The following is a 22,890-nucleotide window of genomic DNA, read 5'->3' on the forward strand; positions in this document are numbered from 1 at the left end:
AGCCAAGAAATCAAGATTGGGGGAACATCATGACCTCCCAACAACTACAAGGAACTTACCCTCAGAATGAGGATTTGGAGTGGTAATCCCAAACCGGTCCAGCTCTGATACTCCAGAGGACAGCCAGGTCAGCACAAGCCATCCTCAGGCCACCGTTAACAAAATTATCCAGAGTAATGCACCAAGCCCCAAGCCAGACATACTGATAAAGAAGCTTAGCCCATTCCACTCCACCTTTCTGTCCATCCTCATATTCTCTGCCCTCCAGTGGTTCTCCACAGGCCAAGCACATCAAGTCTTCTAGCCCCAACAAGTTACTTTTGGTTTGGCAGCTAAAAGTGTTTGCTTTGGAGCCAGAATGTCTGGGTTGGGATCCTGGCTTATTAGTATGATTTTGGGCAAGGTATCTACATCATTGTGCCTCAGTTTGCTCATCTATAGAATGAAGATAATAATCATTTTCTGAGGAATTAATTTGAAGGGTGTATGTAACAAAGTGAAGAAACCTAGCAGATACTATCTCAACCAAGTGAGTAAAGTTAACATCACCAATAATGAGCCATCAGGGCTCTGAGATGCGCTGAGAACACATCACTTTTGTGGTAAATCACTTCTGCCCAAAATACATAACCTGAATTGGATCATGAAGACACATCAGACCAACCCAAACTGAGATACATTCTACAAAGTAACTGGTGCATGTTCTTCAAAAATGACAAGGTCATGAAATACAAGGAAAGGCTGAGAGGGTCTATTCTAGATTGAAAAACACTGGCAGAGACAACTAAATTCAGTACATGATCCAGAATTATATTCTGGACCACAAAGGAAGAAAGATAAAGGAAAGAATTTTTTGTTCTGTTGTGTTTTTGCTACAAAAGACACTTTTGGTACAACCAGTGAAACTTGGTCTGTGTGGGTTCCATGATAGTACTGCATTAGTGTTAAGTTTCTAATTTTGGTGAATGCACTGGCTATGTAGGAGAGTGCCTTAGGAAGAACCTTAGTAAGAATACTAATTATAGCATTTAGGTTAAGAAATTAGTCTGCTCCATACAGTCTATTATATATAGTTTTGTTGCTTAACTGTTTAGCAGACAGATGTTTGATCCTTGAGGGTGTTACATATTTGTAACAATCCTAAGATCTAATATATTGGCATACAAATTTGTTTACCCAGCAGACACAAATCCAGATTTTAATCTGAATTTGCCAGCCACTGGGCCAAGCATGGGAATGCAAACAGATGAGTCCCAGGTCCAGGTCCTCAGAGTGTGTCTGTTCTAGTGGGAGAGGCTGAAGGTCACCTTAAGGGAAAAAGCAAGAGGATGCAGGGTACTGATTGGTGAGACAAGAAGAATAATAGGAATTAAAAGGAGGGAAAGGAATGTGTATAGAATAAAGATAGAAATGAAAGGAATACATAGTAAGATCAAAAAGGCCTTGTTTAAAATTACCTTTTGTGTGTTTTCTATGGGGTGAGTTTGGGCTTGCCTATAAAGGTAAAAAGACAAGAGATGGCATGTGTTCAAGGATAGATAGTGTATCATCATTTATAATTATTTTAGATAGAGAGTGTGTTTGTGTGAGTGAGGGAGAGAAACAGAGGGAGAAAGATAGAAAGAGAGAGAGAATCTTAAGCAGGCTCCATGCTCAGCACAGAGCCCCATGCAGGGTTCAGTCCCATGACCCTGGGATCATGACCTGAGCTGAAATCAAGAGTTGGACTCTCAACTGACTGTGCCACCCAGATGCCCTTCCAGGGTATACTGTTAAATGAAAAATGTATATACAATAATGTGCATAGAATGCAATCTTTGATGAAAGTAGGGGTTTTATTAAAGGAAATGTATACACTTCTATCCTTACATTTCCTAGAACTTCACTAGAAGGGAGTAGGAGAAATGGGGGAGGCATTGTCACCAGGAGAGAGGGGAAGCGTAGCTGTGGGCCTGAGGCAAGGACCACATGTGGGAAAAGGAGTCAATTAATTTTTTAAAGCAAGGGAAAATCTAAAGCATGGAGAAAGTAAGGGTGCTTTCATTGTTACTTTAACACCTCAGATTATAAGTACTGTGTGGGTTTAAATCATTTGAGGCTAACAATTTTGAGGGAGGAAACATGTGCACATGCATGATCTTGGAAGGCTTGTAGGGGAGTCTGGAGTGGCTCTAAAATTGTGTTTTTCTCAACAAACTAAAGTCCTGTGTCAGATTTTACACTCAATTTTTATAATAGATTTAAAATTCAACCAAGCCCTCATTTATTAAAATTGGGTAGCCATTTACCTACACACATGCACAGACACACATGCTCAGGAGACCTGTTGTGCAGAGGATAACCATGTGAAACTGCTGTTCAATTTTTGGAAAGATCCCCCAACACACACACAACCCACTCCTACTCTCACCCTCCACTCTGCCTCCATCTTCTGGTAATATACTGCCACCTAATGTCCCATAAACAAACTGACACATCCTCAGAAATGTGAATTCAGAAATAATGGAATATATAAGGTTAAGGATGATGCATGTTACTATAATTGAAAAATACATTAGAAACAAGTCTATATATATGCATGGATGCTTTTGTATATATAAAATACCTCTGGGGAATATAAACAAGCTGTAAACCAGGAAGGGGAACTGGGAAGCTGAGAAAATTATTGCTGTACATAATTTTGTACCTTTAAAATTTTAAGCCATAATAATGTATCGCCAATTGAAAATAATTAAGCAGTTTGAAAAGAAAAAAAAACATGTTTATTAAATTTTGCTAGTATGTTAACTAGGAGGGCATCTTTTCTTCATTCATTGGTTCATATATTTAACAAATTCATATATTTAACAAATACTTAGTAAATGTATACTGTATGCTGGGCACTGTCTGGAGGAACAAAGGTGAAGAAAACAAATACATTCCTGGCCTACTGGAATGTAGATGCTGCTGAGAGGATGGCCTTAGACAGCACATGTTGAGCATAGCAGTGCCCATGAACTTGGGTCCTAAGATGACAGATGGTAGGGAGCAGGGCTCCCAGCCCTGCGTCACTAGGATGGCAAACAATCATCTTCTATTCTCTTTAGACCTATGGTGGGATCTCATTTCATCACTTCAGCTTATCAATATCACAAGTGTGATATAGTGGGTATTTTATTCACTCAACATCTGAAACACACACATTTTCCTCAAATACAACTTAAAATTAGTAGATGCAAAGCTACTCTCAATAATTTTCAAAGAATGGATATTATAGAGATTACATCCCCAGGCTACAATGCAATCAGGTGAGAATTTACTAAGCAAAAGGTTAATTTTAGAAATTAATTCAAAAAATTCAAAACAAATTTTTTTAATTTTTTAATGTTTATTTTTAAGAGAGAGAGAGACAGAGAGTGAACAGGGGAGGGGCAGAGAGAGAGGAAGACACAGAATTCGAAGCAGGCTCCAGGCTCCGAGCTGTCAGCACAGAGCCCAATGTGGGGCTCGAACACACAGACCACAAGATCATGAACTAAGCCGAAGTCAGATGCTTAACCGAGCTACCCAGTCACTCCTAAAAACATATTTCTAAATAACTCATGGAACAGAGAGATTTTGTAATGGAATTTAGAAAATTTTTCAAGCCAACAATTATAAAAAGACAATATAGCAAGATTTGTAGGATAGAGCTAATGTGGTACTTGAAAATTTAAAGCTTTAAATACATTAGGAAAGAAGGCTAAATATTAATGAGATGATTAATTAGAAAAAGGAAAAAACTGAATATACTCAAAGAAAGTAAGAAGAAAGATAAAATAAAGATGAGAGAAATTTTAAAATATCACACAGATATAATGGAGTTGTTTAACAAAGCTAGAAGTTAGTTCTTGCGGGGAAAATGTAACCAAATATTTAAATTTCTGGAATGTTGATCAAGAAAAAGAAACAGGGCAAAAAGAAGTAATATTAGTGCAAGAGAGACTATAACTACAAATGCTAAGGAGATAAGATATGAGCAATGTTATGCCAATAAAGTTGAAAACTTAGGTGAAATGGGAAAATTTTTCACCAGAAATATACCAAAATTGCCTGAAAAATAAATAGAACACTTGAATGATTAGAAATGGAATCAGCAGTTTAAAATGTTTCACGTAGAAAACAGGCATATTCTCTCAAATGCGCAAGGAATAGAAAATTCAAAACGACACAAACTCTCTTAGGAGGTTGTTGTTGTTGTTGTTTTTTAATTTTCAATTCCCTTTGTAAGGCAATATAACCATGACCATATATCCAAATAAGTACAATGTATGAAAGAAAATTAGAAGTTAACCTCTTTCATGAACATAGAAACAAAGAGCCTAAAGCCCATATTAGCAAATCAAATCCAACAATGTATAAAAAAACAAAAAAACAAAAAAAAAACATACTTTCTATTGGGAATCAGGAATGATTCAACATTAGAATTTGGGGCACCTGGGTGGCTTAGTCCATTGAGTGTCCAACTTCAGCTGAGGTCATGATTTTGCAGTTTGTGAGTTTGAGCCCCATATCAGGCTTGCTGCTGTCAGGCTGTCAGCACAGAGTCCACTTTGGATTCTCTCTGCCCCTCCCCTGCTTGTGCTCTCCCAAAAATGTACTAAATACTTTTTTAAAAAGAATTTAATTTACCACATTTACAAAATAATGGATAAAACTCATATGATTGCCTCAATAGATTAATAAAATGCACAAAATAAAATTGACATCCACTATGATTTTTTTAACTCTTAAACTAAACTAAAAGTTCTTAAAAGGAAGTTTTCTTAATCTGACAAAGGGCATCTTCATATTTAGTGATTAAAAAGTTAAGGGCCTCCACAGAGGGGAGGAGAATAAATACACAGCCACTTGAGGAATTAAACAGGACAATCATCCACACCAGTCTGTCTCTCCTCTTGATAGTTAACCCAGTCACCCAGAACTTTACCTATGCTTCTTATACCTGCACTTCTTGGTGTCCCAATTAGATTTTCATTATGGTACAGGTGGCCTCTGTTGAGCACATATCAGGAAGTCAAAGGAGATCTTGTGATGACCAACATGGCAGGTAGAAATAAAAAGTCCACCTCCTCTAGTTAAGGATAAGGTTTCCTTCACATCTTCTACGTGTGTACTAGATTTTGGAAAATGGAAGACTAGCCATGAGTGCAGAGGATCTGACTTTTCTGGAGAGTTAAAGAAAAAGAATTTGGATGAGAAAGTAGTAATTTGTGGTTATATTCTTCAAGGAATCATAAATGACTAAGATATTTTACTTGGTATTATTATCAAAATGACCTATGAGCAATGGGTGTCTTAGAACAACCCACCCCATAGGGGTGCCTAGGTGGCTCTCTCGGTTAAGCGTCCAACTTCAGGTCATGATCTTGCGGTTTGTGAGTTCAAGCCCCGTGTTGGGCTCTGTGCTCAGAGCCTGGAGCCTGCCTTGGATTCTGTGTCTCCTCCTCTCTCTGCCCCTCCCATGCTCATACTCTGTCTCTCAATAATAAACATTAAAATTTCTTTTTAAAAAAAGAACAAACCACCCCATAAAAATAAATCCTGAGAAAGGAGTGTATTTTACTTGGGAGGTGACCCCAGGGAACACCAGTAGAGTGGGAAAGTTAGACAGGGATAGGAAGAAAGCCAATATGGGTCACTACTTTGCACAACTGGGGCTCAATTCCACTGTAGAACATGCCAGAGTATTGTCCCACTTGAGGGGCAAGGAAGGGAGCGGCAATGGATCTAAGATATTCACACCTGTCATTGGCTGAGGGGTAACATTAGCTCCCTAGCACTTCCAGTTGTTGTGCATGCTTGGGCCAAAAGAAAGCTGTTATGGGGAGAATCACTGGTGCTTCCAGTAGGAAGGATATGGGTAAGGGATACTGTGGTACCATCTACTATCAGGACACTATGGAGTCCATGTTATACTGTTTTGTGTAACACAGATTTGCAGATATCCTCCTGGATTGATGTGAGTAGATGGACAAATATGAACAGGCAGCTGCACAAAATAGTGGACATACTCCACTCTGTCCTTAGTCACATTGGGTAAACTGAGGGAATTTAATCATTCATCTACCACTTCTAAAATATTCACCTCCCAAAAGCAGGGCTTTTGGTGACAATGTTTGCTACACCTCCCTGCTGTCAGAGCACTTGTACACATTTTCTGCCACAGCCCATATCATAGTTATCTGTCCCATTTCCTGCATGTCCACAATAGGTGTCGATTGGCTTCCATCACTTTCCACCTGCAGGACTGAGCTGCTTCTTCCGGGCTTACCAGTGAAAGCTGAAGAAACACTATAATTAATCTATGCATTTCTTCAACAAATATTTACTGAGCATTGCCTTGGTTTGGGTTTCCTCAAAGATAGTCTGAGACAAAAGCTTAGGTGTAAGTAGTTTATTTGGGAAAGGGCACCAAGGCAGAAGGAAAAGTCAACCCAAGGGGTTGGGCATGACTGAGCTAGTTACCACCATGGGCAACTAAAGCTCAATACAGCCCCTATGAAGCATGGAAGGCTGAGGCATTCAACCCCAATAAGTTATAGGTTAACTTCCTTCAAGTTCCAGGCTGTGCCAGCTCCAGATAAAGTTCTAAGGTAAGCTCTAAAGAGGACAGCAAAGAGCTAACTGAGGTGGCAGCATTCGTGGGAACTCTCCACCACCATTGGAGAACGGAAGTCAGAAGTGGGCTGAGGAGATAAAGTGACCATGTTTGCTATAGGCACCTACCACCTGTCAAACAGAATGCTAGGTGCTGGCCATGCAACAACCATCAGGACAAATCACTTCCTTGTTTTCGTGTAACTTACCTTTCAGTATGGTGTACAAACCAACAATTAAATAATGATGGGTTTGAAAAATACTATGAAGTAAATAATGGAAAGAGGAGAAAAACAGAACCACTCTAGATTTATATTCCAAACAATTATTTGTTTGGAAGAGGTGACATTTGAGCTGAGTCTAAAGGATAAGAAAGAATCTATGTATCAGTCCATTCGGGCTGCTACAACAAAAACACCATAAACTGGGTGGCTTATAAATAGCAAACGTGTATTTCTCACAGTTCTAGGGTCTTGGAGGTCTAAGATCAGGGTGCTGGCAGATTTGGTGTCTGATAAGGGCTGATTTCATCAGAGGGCTAGCTTCTCATTGTAATCACACATGACAGAACGGGCAAGGGATCTCTCCAGCACCTCTTTTACAAGAGTACTAATCACATTCATCTCCAAAAGGCCTCACGCACTAATACATCACCTTAAGGGTTATGATATGAACACATGAATTTGGGGGGTACACAAACATTCAAACCATACCAGTTTACTAAGGAAAGACCTGGGGGAAGAGCTTTCCAAGCAGTGAACAGCATATGCAAACACACATGTCAGTAAAATTGACAAATTCTAGAAATTCTAAGAGTGAAATATGGTGAAGGTAATGTTATGAGTGAGGTGGACAGAAGAAAGGTCATCACATTTCCATGAGTAGACATTTCAAAATATTAAAATAAATTCAAATGGAAACTGTGAGATAGAATTTTATAACAGTTGGATTGGCAAAGATCCAAAGGTTTGTAAAGACTCCACTGGGGAAAACGTGGGGAAACCTACACTCCTATACATAACTGTGGGCGTATCAGTTAGTTTACAATGTCTAAGGAGCAATTTAGCCACATGTATCTAATATTTAAAAGAAAAGGGGGTGAGGGACACATCCTTTATGATAGCAATTCTTCTAAGAATTTTTCCTAAAGATACACTCACACACACACACAAAAAGTCTCAGGACTCTATAGCATTATTCAAAATAGCAAGTGTCTGGAACAAGGGACCATATGGGCTAACTGCTATATAAACAACCAAGTCTCAGTGGTTTGACTGGTGAAGAAGGGCAGTGTGCAACCAGGTGCTCACAATGATGACATGCCCTGTGCCTAGTCCTAGTATATGCACATTGTCCCTACACACTGTCTGGGTAGCACCCACTCATTCTCAAAAGTGCCACCTCTTGACCACAGACTTAGGAGCACCATGTGCTTCAGGAGCCCATTAACAGCCCTCCCCGGGTCTCCCCCAACCAACATCATGATGGAATGGGTTTCTGGGCCAGGCCCAGAAGGGGCACACACACAGCTCATTGGCCATACACTGTCACTTGGGCAGACCAGCCACAAGGGAAGATGGGAAGGTGGCTCCAGCTCTAGCAGGAACACACTGGGACCCACAGAGGGGACATGTGGGCAGCCCCTACCACAATTATCCTTAAGTACACTGGGGGCCTCTGTAGATGACTAACCCAAGTCAGGAGCTGGCAATCTTGGTGACTTCTAGGAAGAGTTAAGAAAATGGGGGGCACCTCTGGGACGCAGCAAAGGCAGTCATAAGAGGGAAGTATATAGCAATCTAGGCCTTCCTAAAGAAGAAAGGTCTCAGATACACAACCTAACCTTACACCTTAAAAAGCTGGAAAAAGAACAGCAAATAAAGCCCAAAACCAGCAGAAGACAGGAAATAATAAAGATTAGAGCAGAAATCAATGCTATCAAAACCAAAACAAACAAACAAACAAACAAACAAACAAACAAACAAAAACAGTAGAACAGATCAATGAAACCAGAAGCTGGTTCTTTGAAAGATTTAACAAAATTGATAAACCACTAGCGAGTTTGATCAAAAAGAAAAAGGAAAGGACCCAAATAAATAAAATCAAGAATGAAGGAGGAGAGCTCACAACCAACACAGCAGAAATAAAAACAATAATAAGACAATATTATGAGCAATTATACGCCAATAAAATGGGCAATCTAGAAGAAGTGGACAAATTCCTAGAAACATATAAACTACCAAAATGGAAACAGGAAGAAATAGAAAATTTGAAGTCCTATAACCAGTAAAGAAATCGAATTAGTAATTAAAAATCTGCCAAAAAACAAGAGTCCAGGGCCAGATGACTTTCCAGGGAAATTATACCAAACATTTAAGGAAGAGTTAACACCTATTTTTTTTGAAGGTGTTCCAAAAAATAGAAATGGAAGGAAAATTTCCAAACTCTTTCTCTGAAGCCAGTATTACCTTGATTCCAAAACCAGACAAAGACCCCACTAAAAAGAAGAACTATAGCCCAATTTCCCTGATGAATATGGATGCAAAAATCCTCAACAAGATATTAGCCAACAGGATCCAACAATACATTAAAAAAATTATTCACCACGACCAAGTGGGATTCATACCTGGGATGCAGGGCTGGTTCAATATCCACAAAACAATCAATGTGATTCATCACATCAATAAAGGAAAGCACAAGAACCACATGATCCTCTCAATAGATGCAAAGAAAGCATTTGACAAAATACAGCATCCTTTCTTGATAAAAACCCTTAAGAAAGTAGGGATAGAAGGATCATATCTCAAGACCATATCTTTCATATATGAAAGACCCAATGCTAATATCATCCTCAATGGGGAAAAACAGAGCTTTCTCCCTAAGGTCAGGAACAAGACAGGGATGTCTACTCTCGCCACTGTTATTCAACATAATATTGAAAGTCTTAGCCTCAGCAGAGAAGACAAAGAAATAAAAAACATCCAAATCGGCCAGGAGGAGGTCAAATTTTCACTCTTCACAGGTGACATGATATTCTATATGGAATCTACCCAAAAGATTCCACCAAAAAACTGCTAGAACTGATCCATGAATTCAGCAAAGTGGCAGGATATAAAATCAGTGCACAGAAATCGGTTGCATTCCTATACACCAATAATGAAGCAACAGAAAGAGAAATCAAGGAATCGATCCCATTTACAATTGTACCCAAAACCATAAAATACCTACGAATAAATCTAACCAAAGAGGTGAAAATCTACAGAAAACTATACAAACTTATGAAAGAAATTGAAGAAAACACAAAAAAATGGAAAAATATTCCATGCTCCTGGATAGGAAGAATACATATTGTTAAAATGTCAGTACTACCCAAAGCAATCTACATATTCAATGCAATCCCTAACAAAATAACACCAGCATTCTTCACAGAGCTAGAACAAACAATCCTAAAATGTGTATAGAGCCATAAAAGACCCTGAATAGCCAAAGCAATCTTGAAAAAGAAAACCAAAGCAGGAGATACAATCCCGGACTTCAAGCAGGAGACATCACGATCCCAGACTTCAAGCTGTATTACAAAGCTGTAATCATCAAGGCGGTATGGTACTGGCACAAAAACAGACACACAGATCCATGGAACAGAATAGAAAACCCAGAAATGGACCCACAAACATAAGGCCAACTAATCTTTGACAAAGCAGGAAAGAATATCCAATGGAATAAAGACAGTCTCTTCAGCAAGTGGTGCTGGAGAAACTGGACAGCGACATACAGAAAAATGAACCTGGACCACTTTCTTACACCGTACACAAAAATAAACTCAAAATGGATGAAAGACCTAAATGTAAGACAAGAAGCCATCAAAATCCTCGAGGAGAAAACAGGCAAAAACCTTTTGACCTCGGTCACAGCAACTTCAGAGGCAAGGGAAACAAAAGCAAAAATGAACTATTGGGACCTCATCAAAATAAAAAGCTTCTGCACAGCTAAGGAAACAATTAGCAAAACTAAAAGGCACTCGGCGGAATGGGAGAAGATATTTGCAAAGGACATATCAGATAAAGCGTTAGTATCCAAAATGTATAAAGAAGTTATCAAACTCAACACCCCAAAAACAAATAATCCAGTGAAGAAATGGGCAAAAGACATGGATAGAAACCTCTCCAAAGACATCCAGATGGCCAACCGACCCATGAAAAAATGCTGCAAATCACTCATCATGAGGGAAATGCAAATCAAAACCACAGTGAGATACCGCCTCACACCTGTCAGAATGGCTAACATTAACAACTTAGGCAACAACAGATGTTGGCAAGAGAAAGGATCTCTTTTGCACTGCTGGTGGGAATGCAAACTGGTGCAGCCACTCTGGAACACAGTATGGAAGTTCCTCAAAAAACTAAAAATACAACTACCCTAGGACCCAGCAATTGCACTAGTAGGTATTTATCCAAGGGATACAGGTATGCTGTTTTGAAGGGGCACATGCACCCCAATGTTTATAGCAGCACTGTCAACAATAGCCAAAGTATGGAAAGAGCCCAAATGTCCATCGATGGATGAATGGATAAAGATGTGGAATGTGTGTGTGTGTGTGTGTGTGTGTGTGTGTCTCACACAAATGGAGTATTACTCAGCAATCAAAAAGAATGAAATCTTGCAATTTGCAACTATGTGGATGGAACTAGAGGGTATTATGCTAAGTGAAATTAGTCCGAGAAAGACAAAAATCATAGGACTTCACTCAGAAGAGGACTTTAAGATACAAAACAGATGAACATAAGGGAAGCAAAAATAATATAAAAACAGGGAGGAGGACAAAACCATAAGAGACTCTTAAATATGGGAAACAAGCAGGGTTACTGGAGGGGTTGTGGGAGGGGGGATGGGCTAAATGGGTAGGGGGCACTAAGGAATCTACTCCTGAAATCATTGTTGCACTATATGCTAACTAACTTGGATGTAAATTTTTTAAAAATAAATTAATTAAATAAAAATAAAATGCTTAGAACAAAAAAGAAAGAAAGAAAATGGGGGGCAAGAATAGGAGATTTATCGTGCTGTCTATTCTGTTGCATTTTCCATCACATATTACCTTAAAAAAAAGAGAGGGGACTTTAGCTATGAAAGGACCCAAGGAAAATTCAAAACTTCCACAGGCTAGTTAAGGTCAAGGTTGTGAGGTTGCGGTGGTAATTCTTTGGCCAGCACCATGGCCGGCTCTACTGCACAGAGGAACCCCTACAAGACAGGGCAGGAGCCGAACACGGCCCGTGAAGGACGCACTTGGGCGGTGGAGGCCAGACAGGCCGAGACCTCATTCAAGTCCAACACTACCCGAACCGCCTCCAGCAGGGAACCACAAAGACCTACCCAGGCGGAAAATACGGCCACACCGCTCAGGCGATCCAGCTAAGCCCCGCCCACACGCCGCTCCTGCGCGCTGGATCCGCAACGTTCTGCTATGCTCCGCCAAAGACATGACGTGCACGTAGGCGGGGCCTAGGCTCCCAGGATCCGCCGGCTCTTGGCCTGTGGGTGGTGGCGCTGGTAACGCCGGTAGGAGAGGAGAGTCGGACGCTTCCTGGGTAGCCCGCCAGCTTCCGCGAAAGGGAACCTCCCTCCGTGGTGAAGAGGGGACCCTACAGGGTAAGTGCGGGGGGGAGAGCGGGGGGGGGGGGGCGGGGACGCGTGTGGGGCCGGCGGAGTTTGCCGGACCCGGGGGTCTGCACGTGGGCCGCCCGTAGCGGGGGCGCGGAGTGGAGGAGGGGTCCAGACCCATGCGCCTGCCAGCTCCTCGGGCTTTAGCGGCAGTGCTTGCAGGCGACATCGGGGTCATTCGCACCCGGCTTTAACCTCCTGCTGCCTTAACGTCCTGGTTCCATTAGTCCTCCTTGAACTCTGGGCTCCGCTGACCCGTGAGGGGAGCGATTCGTGTTCTGGAAACTGGGTGGGCCAAATAGTAGGGGTCTCTGCCCCCAGGAAGCTGGAGCCCTGCTACATTCATTCATTCAGCAGCATTTGCTGACCGGTTCCCAGAGCTGTGCCAGATGCAGGAGATCCAGTAGGGGAAGGACTGGCAGGCCCAATTCCCTTCTGGGCCTCACAGCCCAGGTGGGAAGCCCAGGTAACGGGCAAGATCATGCCATTCTGACAGTACTGCGGATGTGAGGACAATAAACTCTGGCATTGCTGTAGTGACCAGGAATAGACCTCATAGGGTGGTCAGTCGGTTCTGCCTGAGCTGAGGCATGAGCCAGGAGTGCTCCAGGCTACCAGAGAGAGAGAGAGAGAGAGAGAGAGAGGCCAGAGGTGGATAGAGCTGGACACCAAGCTGGACTTCCTTCAGAGGAAAGCCTTGAAGCATCAGGAAGGTAGAAGAGAAGGGAGAGATGGGCAGGGACCATGGAAGGAAGGGTGTTTTTTATCTTAAGTTAGAAGCCATAGAATGGTTTTAAGGGTTGGGGAAAAGCCTGAATTGTTTTGTAGATGATGTGGGCACAGACCCCATATCCTGGGCATCCACCCAAAGGAATCAGTCACCCAGAAGTGCCTGGGTAGTTTCAGTTGTCTCTCCAGACACTTGTATTCCAGAATCATGCATATCATGCCACATATCCTACATCCTTCAGGATGCCATGGAGGTCCTAACCCATAGCCACCCAGTGAAGGAAACTGAAACTTCTAGGAAGGAGGTTGCTTGGGGATAGGTGGATATCAACTGTGATTACAAGGACCTTCTGACGTACTGTGCAAAACTCATGATGGATGGAGGGATTAGGGTTTGTCTGGGGGAGGTTCTTGTGTTGCTGTCACCAACATATTAACAAGGTTCATGGGGGAGAAAAGCATAGTGATACAAATCCAGAAACTGTTTCTGTCTCCCCCCCACCCTTATAAGCATCAGTTGGCTAATAAGGTGTGTGTCTCTCTCCCTTGTGGAACCTCATATGACAAACCAGAGAGGTGGACAACCATGTAAAGAGATCTGGAAGAACCTCCCCTCCCACTCTGTCTTGTGAAAAGGAAACACCGGGTGATGTTAACAGGGCTGACTCATGTATGTATGCTTTTTTTTTCAGAGAAGGGGAGAAAAATCCATTTAAACCTACCAGGAGAATAAGTAGTGGTTTGTTAATGTCATTTAATTTTGGATAGGTTTTTAGCATATGTGACAGTCATTTGCACACATGGCCCTTTTGTGTATTTTAACTGAAAACCTTGACGAAACTGGCCGACATATTGTGGGGCCACTGATCCAAATCAGATGAGCTTGTATTTCCAGAAGCTCAGCTACCTTCCCTAGCTTCTAGAACGCTAGCCAATGGATGGCCAGGCACTTGTCTCGGGCACCATTGCTCCACACCCAAATTCTGCTCTGTGACCCCACCCTCCCTCTGATGGAAGGTAGCCCCCAGCTGGAGTCAGCTGGAAGCAAGATATGCTAAGCCAAACCTCTTTTTGCCTTTGCACACCTTAGATCCTGCCCCACCCTACTCCCAGCCTACTCTTTATTCCCCACCTGGCTTACCTTCCTTATAGCCTTGTTCTAGACTCTTCCTTTAAAGGACAAAGCTAAAGTGAATTGTTTTCCTTCTAGGGAGGGCCTGATCAACACATTTACACTTATGGTGTTAGTGGTGCCCATGGAAATGCAATTTTCCCCTCCAAAGGTTGTCTCATAGTACTAGTATCACTGAACAAACATCTTAACCCAGTGGAGTGAAACTGGCTTTTAAGTTTGGGTCTCCAGGATGTGGAGGTTCCTGTGGGCCAGGCTGTTCCTGGCTCTATGCTTCCTAAATGTTATTTTCTATTTGGACTCTGTTTATGTCATGCCAAACTTCTTGGTGTGTAACTTTAATGATGATGTGTAATTCCATGTGAGTATTTTTTTGTTGTCTAAAGTAGAGTCTTACATTAATAGGGTAAGTGAAGTGATGGAGCACATTTGATTTGGAGACAGAAGCCAGAAAGTCTGGTCTGTGCCTCACCACGTGCCAGCTCTGTGATTCCAGGCAAGTCTGTTTTCAAACATTTTCTGGGCCTTGGTGCTGTCATATGGCAATAAGTTATGTAAGTCATATGTTATGTAGTATAAGTGCCAGCCTTGTAGGCCTCTGGTAACAGGATATAGCATATGTAAAGTGTATTTTTTTAATGGGTAGACAAATGTAATAAAGAGCAACCTTTGCCTCAAAATTTGGTATTCCACCTGTTAATCTGATCATGTAGGACATGGTTCGTAGACTAACACAGGACATGATAAAATGTGATTATGAAAAAGGGTCTTCTACCCGTGTGGCTCAGACAGGCAAATGTGGTGCCAGCCTTCTGGTTGCAAAAGAGGAGAGAGAGTGTACAGAAAGAAAGAGAGAGAAAGAAAGGCAAGAAAGAGTCTTATAAAAAGCACCATCAGAGTTGGAAGATGTTAGTATTACTTTTGTGTCCTTACTGTTCATCCTTAGAAATAGTTGCTTTAGAGCTTTCTTTATAAATACTTTTTTGTTTAATCATCTCTTAGCAATGGAAAACTCTGGGTTACAGTAACCTAACGAAGGGAAGCCTGTGAGGGGGTAGGGTGTAGGGTGAACACTGGCTGCCTGGGGATGGGCATTCCCCAGGTCACATCTCAGCCTTGATTGTTGCTGGATCTTCTCTCTGTAATTGATTTCTTCATTCCTAACCTTAGCTAACATCTCAGTGCAGATGGTTCCCCAGGTCACAGCCCCAAACCTGCTCTCTCACAAGGGTCAGTTCCATTTCTGACCCATGCCCTGCTGTAATTTCAAACTTGTAGAAAACCTGGTCACTATTGTCTCCTGCCCAAACAGCCCCTTCCCAAACAGCCTGCTTCTGTTGGTGGCCATCATCTGGGTCATGAAGCCCTGTTGATGGCTCCATCTTTCCCTGACTACCAGAGAATTGCTAAGCCATCATCTAGCCTCCTTTACCAGCAAGTATTGGCTTACTGGCTGTGGGCTCTGGCCTTGTGTTGGGGTTGGGAATGAGTGGGCTGGTCCTTGCTTCTAGAGAGGCACTCTAACCAGAAGGAAGAAAGGCACAAATGAATAGCTCCACATACCGCTTACTCAAGGAGGGGAAATGTGTAGAGCACCGAAGAGCCCAAGAGAGAAGCCTCTAGCTGCCAGGGTTTAGAGTGGCAGTAAACATCTTGGGTAGATTTTGTAGAGATGTGGAGAAAAGACAAGAGAAATAAGATCTTTTTAAAAAAGCAAAACAAAACACTCAACCAACTGAGCCACCTACGCTCCCCTCTTCTGGGAGTTTTATAGTTTTAGGTTTTATAGTTAGGTCTTTAATCCATTTTGAATTAATTTCTGTATATGGTATAAAGAAAGGATCCAACTTCAGTCTTTTGTGTGTGTATATCCAGTTTTCCCAGTACCATTTCTTAAAGAGACTATCCTTTCCCCCATGAATGGTCTCAATACCCTTATCAAAGACCATTTTACCATGTATGTAAGGGTTTATCTCTGGATTTTCTGTTCTGTTGGTCTATGTGTCCCACTACCACAAGCTTTTAATTACTGTGGCTTTGTAGTATGTTTTGAAATCAGGAAGTATAAGGCATCCAATTAGTTCTTTTTCAAGATTGTTTTGTGATTTGGGGGTCCCTTGAGATTCCTTATGAATTTTAGGATTTATTTTTTTCTGTCTCTGCAAAAAAGTCATTAGGATTTTGATAGGAATTGCATTGAACCTGTGGACCATTACAGATAGTATTGATATCTTAACAATATTAAGTCTTACAGTCCATGAACACGGGTTATCTTACTATTTATTTGACTCAGTTTTCTTTCAGCTATGTTCTGTAGTGTTCAGGGTACAAGTCTTTCACCTCCTTGGTTAACTTTTTTCTTTTTTAAATTTTTATTTATTTGTTTGTTTATTTTGAGAAAGAGAGCATGTGTGAGCAGGAGAGAGGGGCAGAGAGAGAGTAAATCCCAAGCAGGGTCCATGCTCAACACAGCCCGATGCAGGGCTTGATCCCATGACCCTGGGATCATGACCTGAGCCAAAATCAAGAGTCAGATGCTCAGCCAACTGAGCCACCCCAGGTACACCTTGGTGGTTAATTTTATTCTTCAGTATCTTATTCCTTTGATGCTATTGTAAATAGAATTATTTTCTTAATTTTCTTTTCAGATTGTTCATTATAGTGTATAGAAACAACTGATTTTTATGTGTTGATATTGTGTCCTGTAACCTTGAATTTATTAGTTCTAACAGTTATTTTCCTTCCTTGTGGAATCTTTAGGGTTTTTTACATGTAAGATCATGTAATCTATGAACAGATAATTTTATTTCTTCTTCCCACTTTGGATGCCTTTTATTTCTTTTACTTTCCTGATTGGTCTGGCTAAAACTTCCAATGTTATGTTGAATGGAAGTGTTGAAAACAGACATCCTTTCTTGTTTCTGATTTTAAAGTAAAAGTTTTCAGTCTTCCACTATTGAGTCTGATGTTAGTTGTTGGGTTTGTATATATGGCCTTTATTATGTTGAAGTATTTTCTTCTATTCCTGTTTGCTGGTTATTTTTATTATTAAAAAGTGTTGAATTTTATTAAATGTTTTTTCTGCATTGATTGAGATGATCATATGGATTTTTCCCCTTTATTCTGTTAATATGATATATTTGCCTTGATGGGTTTTAAATCTTGAACCATTCTGGCATTCTAGGAATAAATCCCAGTTGGTCCTTTTGCTGTGTGGTTGAATTCAGTTTGCTGCTATTTGTTGAGGATTTTTGCATCACTATTCATAAGGAATGCTGGTCTGTATTTTCTTGTAGTGTCTTTGTCTTGTAGTGGCTTTGATATTAGGGTAATGCTGGCCTTATTGAATGAGTTAAAACGTTCCTTTTCTTCAATTTGGGGGAAGATTTTGGGATTCTTCTTAAAATGTTTGGTAAAATTAGTAGTGACCAGATCACTAGTCATTTGGTCCAGGAGTTTTCTTTGTTGGGAGATTTTTGATTACTGATTCAATCTCCTTACTAGTTATAGGTCTTCAGATTTTCTATTTCTTCATAATTCATCTTGGTAGGTTGTGTTTCTAGGAATTTATTGATTTCATGTAGGTTATCCAATTATTGGTATACAGTTGAACATAAAACTCTTATAATCATTTTCATTCTGTAAAATCAGTAGTAATGTTCCCTTAATTTCTGATTTTAGTTATAATTTGAATCTTCTCTCTTTATTCCTTAGTCAGTATAGCTAAAGGTTCAGTTATGGTGATCTTTTCAAAGAATTGGATTCATGGATTTTTCTTGGCTTCATGGATTTTTCTCTGTTTTTCTATCTTCTGCTTATCCTGCTTTAATTTTTATTGTTTCCTTCCTTCTAGTTTTGTGTTTAATTTGTTCTTTTTCTAGTTCCTTAAGGTGTAAAGTTAGGTTGTTGGTTTGCAATCTTTCTTATAATGTAAGCATTTACAGCTATAAAATTCCTTCTTGGTACTGCTTTCACTGCATTCCAAAGGTTTGGTATGTTGTGTTTTAATTTTCACCTGTCAGAAGGTATTTTCTGATTTCCTTTTTGATTTCTTTTTTGACACATTAGCTAAGAGTGTGGTGTTTAGTTTTCCAGCTTTCCTTCTTCTATTGATTTCTAGTTTCATTCCACTGTAATCAGAAAATATACTTTGATTGTGATCTTTTAAAATACATTAAGACATGTTTTGTAGCTTCTCATCTTGTCTGTCCTGGAGGATGTTCCATGTGCACTTGAGAAGAATGTGGATTCTGCTGTTGTTGGGTGGTCTGTATGTGCCTCTCAGGTCCAGGTGGTCTTTAGTGTTGTTCAAGTTCCCTATTTCTTTATTGATCTTCTGTCTGGTTTTTCTATCCTTTATTGAAAGTGGGATATTGAATTCTCCTACTATTATTGTACAACTATTTCTCCTTTCAGTTCTGTTTGTTTCATATATTTAAGAGCTCTGTTGTATATGTTTATAATTGTTATGTTAGTGGAGACTTGACCCTTTTATCATTGTATGTTTTTATTTTTTCTGACAGTTTTTGATTCAAAGTCTGTTTTGTCTAATGTTAGTATAGCCACTTCTACTCTGTTTTGGTTACTCTTTTCATGGAATCCTTTTCATTCTTTTACTTTCAGTCTGTATATGCCCTTAGATCTAAAGTAAGTCTCTTGTAGAATGATATGGTTGGATCTTGTTTTTTTATCCATTCAGCTGCTCTATGTATCTTGGTTGGAAAGTTTAATCCGTTTACATTTAAAGTACTGACAGGGAGGTGTGCCTGGGTGGCTCAGTTGGTTAAGTGTCCCACTTCAGCTCAGGTCATGATCTCACGGTCCGTGAGTTCGAGCCCTCTGTCAGGCTCTGTGCCGACAGCTCAGAGCATGGAGCCCGCTTTGGATTCTGTGTGTCCCTCTGTCTCTGCCTCTTCCTCCCACATGCTCTGTCTCTTCTCTCTCAAAACTAAATAAACATTTTAAAAAATTTAAAAATTAAAGTACTGACAGGGAAGGACTACTTTTGCCATTTTATTTTGTGTAGGTCTTATAGCTTTTTTTGTCCCTCATTTCCTCCATTATTGCTTTCCTTTGGGTGTAATTGATTCTTTTCTAAGGACAGTATTTATTCCCTTCTCATTTCCTTTTATATATATTTTCTAGATATTTTCTTGGTGATTACCACAGAGATTACATATAACATCCTGAAATTATAAGTGTATTCTAAAATTTATCCCAGTTTAGCTTGAATTACATATGTTAACTCTTCTCCTTTATATCACATATCTTCCTAATTTGTTTTTGATGTCACAGCATTTGTTTTGCTTTGTTTTACTTTTATTTATTTTGAGATAGAGAGAGTGCAAGTTGGGGAGGGGCAGAGAAAGAGAATCCCAAGCAGGCTCCACACTGTCAGCACGAAGCCCAATGAGAGGCCTGAACTCAAAACCTGTGAGATCATGACCTGAGCTGAGTCAGACGCTTAACCAACTGAGCCACCCACATACCCCTCAGCATTTGTTTTTTTTAATGCTGAAGAAAATAAAAAGTGGAGTTACAAACCAAATATACACTAATACTGGTTGTTGTGTTTGTCCACGTATTTAACTTCTTTGGAGATCTTTATATTTTCTTATGGATTTCTGTTACTGTTTGGCGTCCTTGCATGTCAACCTTTAGCATTTGTTGTAGGGCAGGTCTGCTGGCAAAGAACTCCCTCAGCTTTCATTTATCTGGGAATGTCTTAATTTCACCTTCATTTTTGAAGGACAGTTTTACTCAATATGAAATTCTCAGCTGACAGATTTTTCTTTCAGCAGTTTGAATATATCATCCCGCTGCTTTCTGATCTCCAAAGTTTCTGTTGAGAAATGGGCTGATAATCTTATTATTTAAGGATTCTTTGTACATGATGGATTGCTTTTCTCTTGCTGCTTTCAAGATTCCTTCTTTTATTTTCTGGCTTTCAGTGGTGTGATTACAGTGTATCTCAGCATGAGTCTCTGGGTTTATCCTCCTTGGAGTTCAGCCATTATTTCTGTCCTTCTCTCTGTGTTTTCTTCCGGGGCTCCTGAAATGTGCCTGTTGGTCCCTTGTGGTGTCCCATAAATCCCTTGGGCTCTGTTCACTTTTCTTATGTCTTTTTTTCTTTTGCTCCTCTGATTCAATAAGTTTAATGTCCATGTTCAAGTTCACTGGTTCTTCTGCCTGCTCAAATTTGCTGTTAAACCCCTCTTGTGAATTTTTCAATATATTTAGCCCCACAATTTGGTTGCTTTTTATAATTTCTATTTCTTCATTGATATTCCCATTTTGTTGTCATATGTCACATTCCATATTTCTTTCAGTTCTTGTGTTTCACCATATGTAAGACAGTTGTTTTAAGTCTTTATCTGGTATATCCAATGCCTATGTTTCTTCAGAGACAGTTTCTGCCACCTTTTCTTCCTTTGAATGGGCCAAATTTTCCTGTATCTTGGTATGCCTTGTGATTTCTATTGTTGAAAAGTGGAGCATTTAAGAAAATAGCCACCTCTCTGAGGCTTTGCAGACTGGTTCTGTGCCATGAAAGATCTTCACTAATTAACAGAATGTGTCTGAGCCTTCGAGTCAGTCCAGGGCAAAGGCTTAAGGTCCTCTCAGAATTGTTACCTGGGCCTGTGTGTGTGTTAGTTTCAATTCTCCCATATGTTATGGTTGCTTTTAAATGTCTTAATTTCTTTTTTTTTTTTAATTTTTTTTTTTTAACGTTTATTTATTTTTGAGACAGAGAGAGACAGAGCATGAATGGGGGAGGGTCAGAGAGAGGGAGACACAGAATCTGAAACAGGCTCCGGGCTCTGAGCTGTCAGCACAGGGGCCCGATGCGGGGCTCGAACTCACGGACCGCGAGATCGTGACCTGAGCCGAAGTAGGCACTCAACCGACTGAGCCACCCAGGCGCCCCTAAATGTCTTAATTTCTTAAACGGTTCCATCCACACTCCTTCTTAGGTGTTCAATGTTCTCTTGTTTCTTACACACACACACACACACACACACACACACACACACAAACCTGGCCTCTTGCCCCAAGCATGTGTGGTTCTGCAGTCACCCCGTGACTTTCATAAGAAGTACCCATAGCTGTGTTCCACGGTTTTCCCCCCATTGGAGCTCTGAGCTCCAAGTCAGGCAAAACAGAGACCTGTCTCTTGGGCAGCCTGAAGATAGGTTAGAATGTTGCTCTGATCCCTCCAGTTTGAAGGAAGGAGATAGGTAGACACTGAGCTGCTGCTTCCTTTAGACTGCACTGTGCAGAGAGGGGTGGGGGCAAGGATGAGTAAACACCACTGAACTTAACGAACATTCTGAATGTGATTTCTTGATTCAGCATTTGCTTGTAGAAATCTATGGATCTTTGACTGTTTTTCAGAATGCCTATAAAATATTACAGCCAGTCCCAATTTTTTTCTAATATTTCTGTGGGGGAGCAAGGGCCTAGAGCTCCCTATTCTACTGTCTTGCTGATGTTCCTCTCCTCATTAAAGGATTTGAAACAGGGACTCTTTTTATTTTTTTTAAGTGTTTATTTTTCAGAGAGAGAGAACACATATACATGAGAGAGGGAGACAGAAGATCTGAAGCAGGATTTGTACTGACTGCAGAGAGCCCGATGTGGGGCTTGAACTCACAAACTGTGAGATCATGACCTGAGCCAAAGTCAGATGCTTAACTGACTGAGCCACCTAGGCACCCCAAAATAGGGACTCTTGTGTGTCTGGTGACAGTGTGGGAGGTAGACAGGGATAGAGGCGCATACTCCACCCTTCTAGATAGGGACCTGTGTTCTCAACTGAGCTGCAGTGGCACAACCAGGATAAGTTCCTGACCTTGAAGCTCATGGCCTAGAGGGTGACATGGACCTTCAGGAATTAATCCCACAGATCCTGGCATTGTTACAGATTATGGGGGTACCAGGCCAGAGGGGGCAGGGAGTACAGAGAGAGCATAATGGGGGTGAGGATCTTTCAAGTTGAGGGTGGTCAGGGATGGTGGGGACAATAACATTTCAGCTGAGGCTTGGGGATGAGAATAAGGTTGACTGGGTTGTTGCACGAGCATTCTGGGAACTGGTAACAGTGTGTGCAAAGGGACTGAGGCAGAGAGGAGCTGAGTTCTAGGGACAGAAGGAGGCACTAGGTTCTCAGAGCACTATGAGCAAAGGCAAGAGAGGATGAGAGAAAGCTACAAAGGCTGGTGAGGATCCAGGGTGTGCACCATGATCCTTAGAGCAGTAAGAAGCTCCCAAGTGAGACCCAAGAGAGGCTTAAAGTTAGGCAGGAACAGGGGTGGGGAGGAGGCTTGCTCCTTGGTCCTGCCAACATAGACTTTCCCTCAGCCCTGTGCACAGCAGATGCTCAGGGAAGTGTGATTTGTCCTGCTCCCTGCCTAAACTTGGGTGGTGGGCCACTGGTGTCCCCCTGAGCAGGAGCACAGAGACATCCAAAGGTTTGGGCAGCGCTCTTGGATCTGAGGGCATCCAGGTTTAGCTGCAGGGCTAGATCCTGGAAAGGAGTGGCCACAGAAGTCCTGGACTCCCTTCCCCACCACCCCAAGGGCCACTTTCATTCCATTTCTCCTCTGCCCAGACAACCTCAAGGTTGGTGTGAAGACCACCACAGGCTTGCCCCCTGCACTTTTAACTCTGGCCCCTGCTTTTCTCCTTCCCAGAGAGTGCAGTCACACTATCTTCCAGCACTCCTGCCTGTCACTGTCCCTGGTTCCAAG

At 41.2% G+C, this 22,890-nt stretch overlaps 1 protein-coding gene across 3 annotated transcripts in view; it reads left to right on the top strand.

Annotated features, from left to right (window-relative positions):
- The first annotated feature begins 12,134 nt into the window (after positions 1 to 12,134).
- ENTPD6 (ectonucleoside triphosphate diphosphohydrolase 6) overlaps positions 12,135 to 22,890 on the top strand; it is a 40,583-nt gene continuing 29,827 nt past the window's right edge. For all 3 annotated transcript variants that reach the window (XM_042981014.1, XM_042981015.1, XM_042981016.1), the window contains exons 1-2: positions 12,135 to 12,267; positions 14,546 to 14,636. The gene's annotated coding sequence lies outside the window, so the exon portion shown is untranslated. The remainder of the gene's footprint in view (positions 12,268 to 14,545; positions 14,637 to 22,890) is intronic.

Source organism: Panthera tigris, chromosome A3, assembly GCF_018350195.1.
Source record: "Panthera tigris isolate Pti1 chromosome A3, P.tigris_Pti1_mat1.1, whole genome shotgun sequence".
NCBI classification, from domain to species: Eukaryota; Metazoa; Chordata; class Mammalia; order Carnivora; family Felidae; genus Panthera; species Panthera tigris.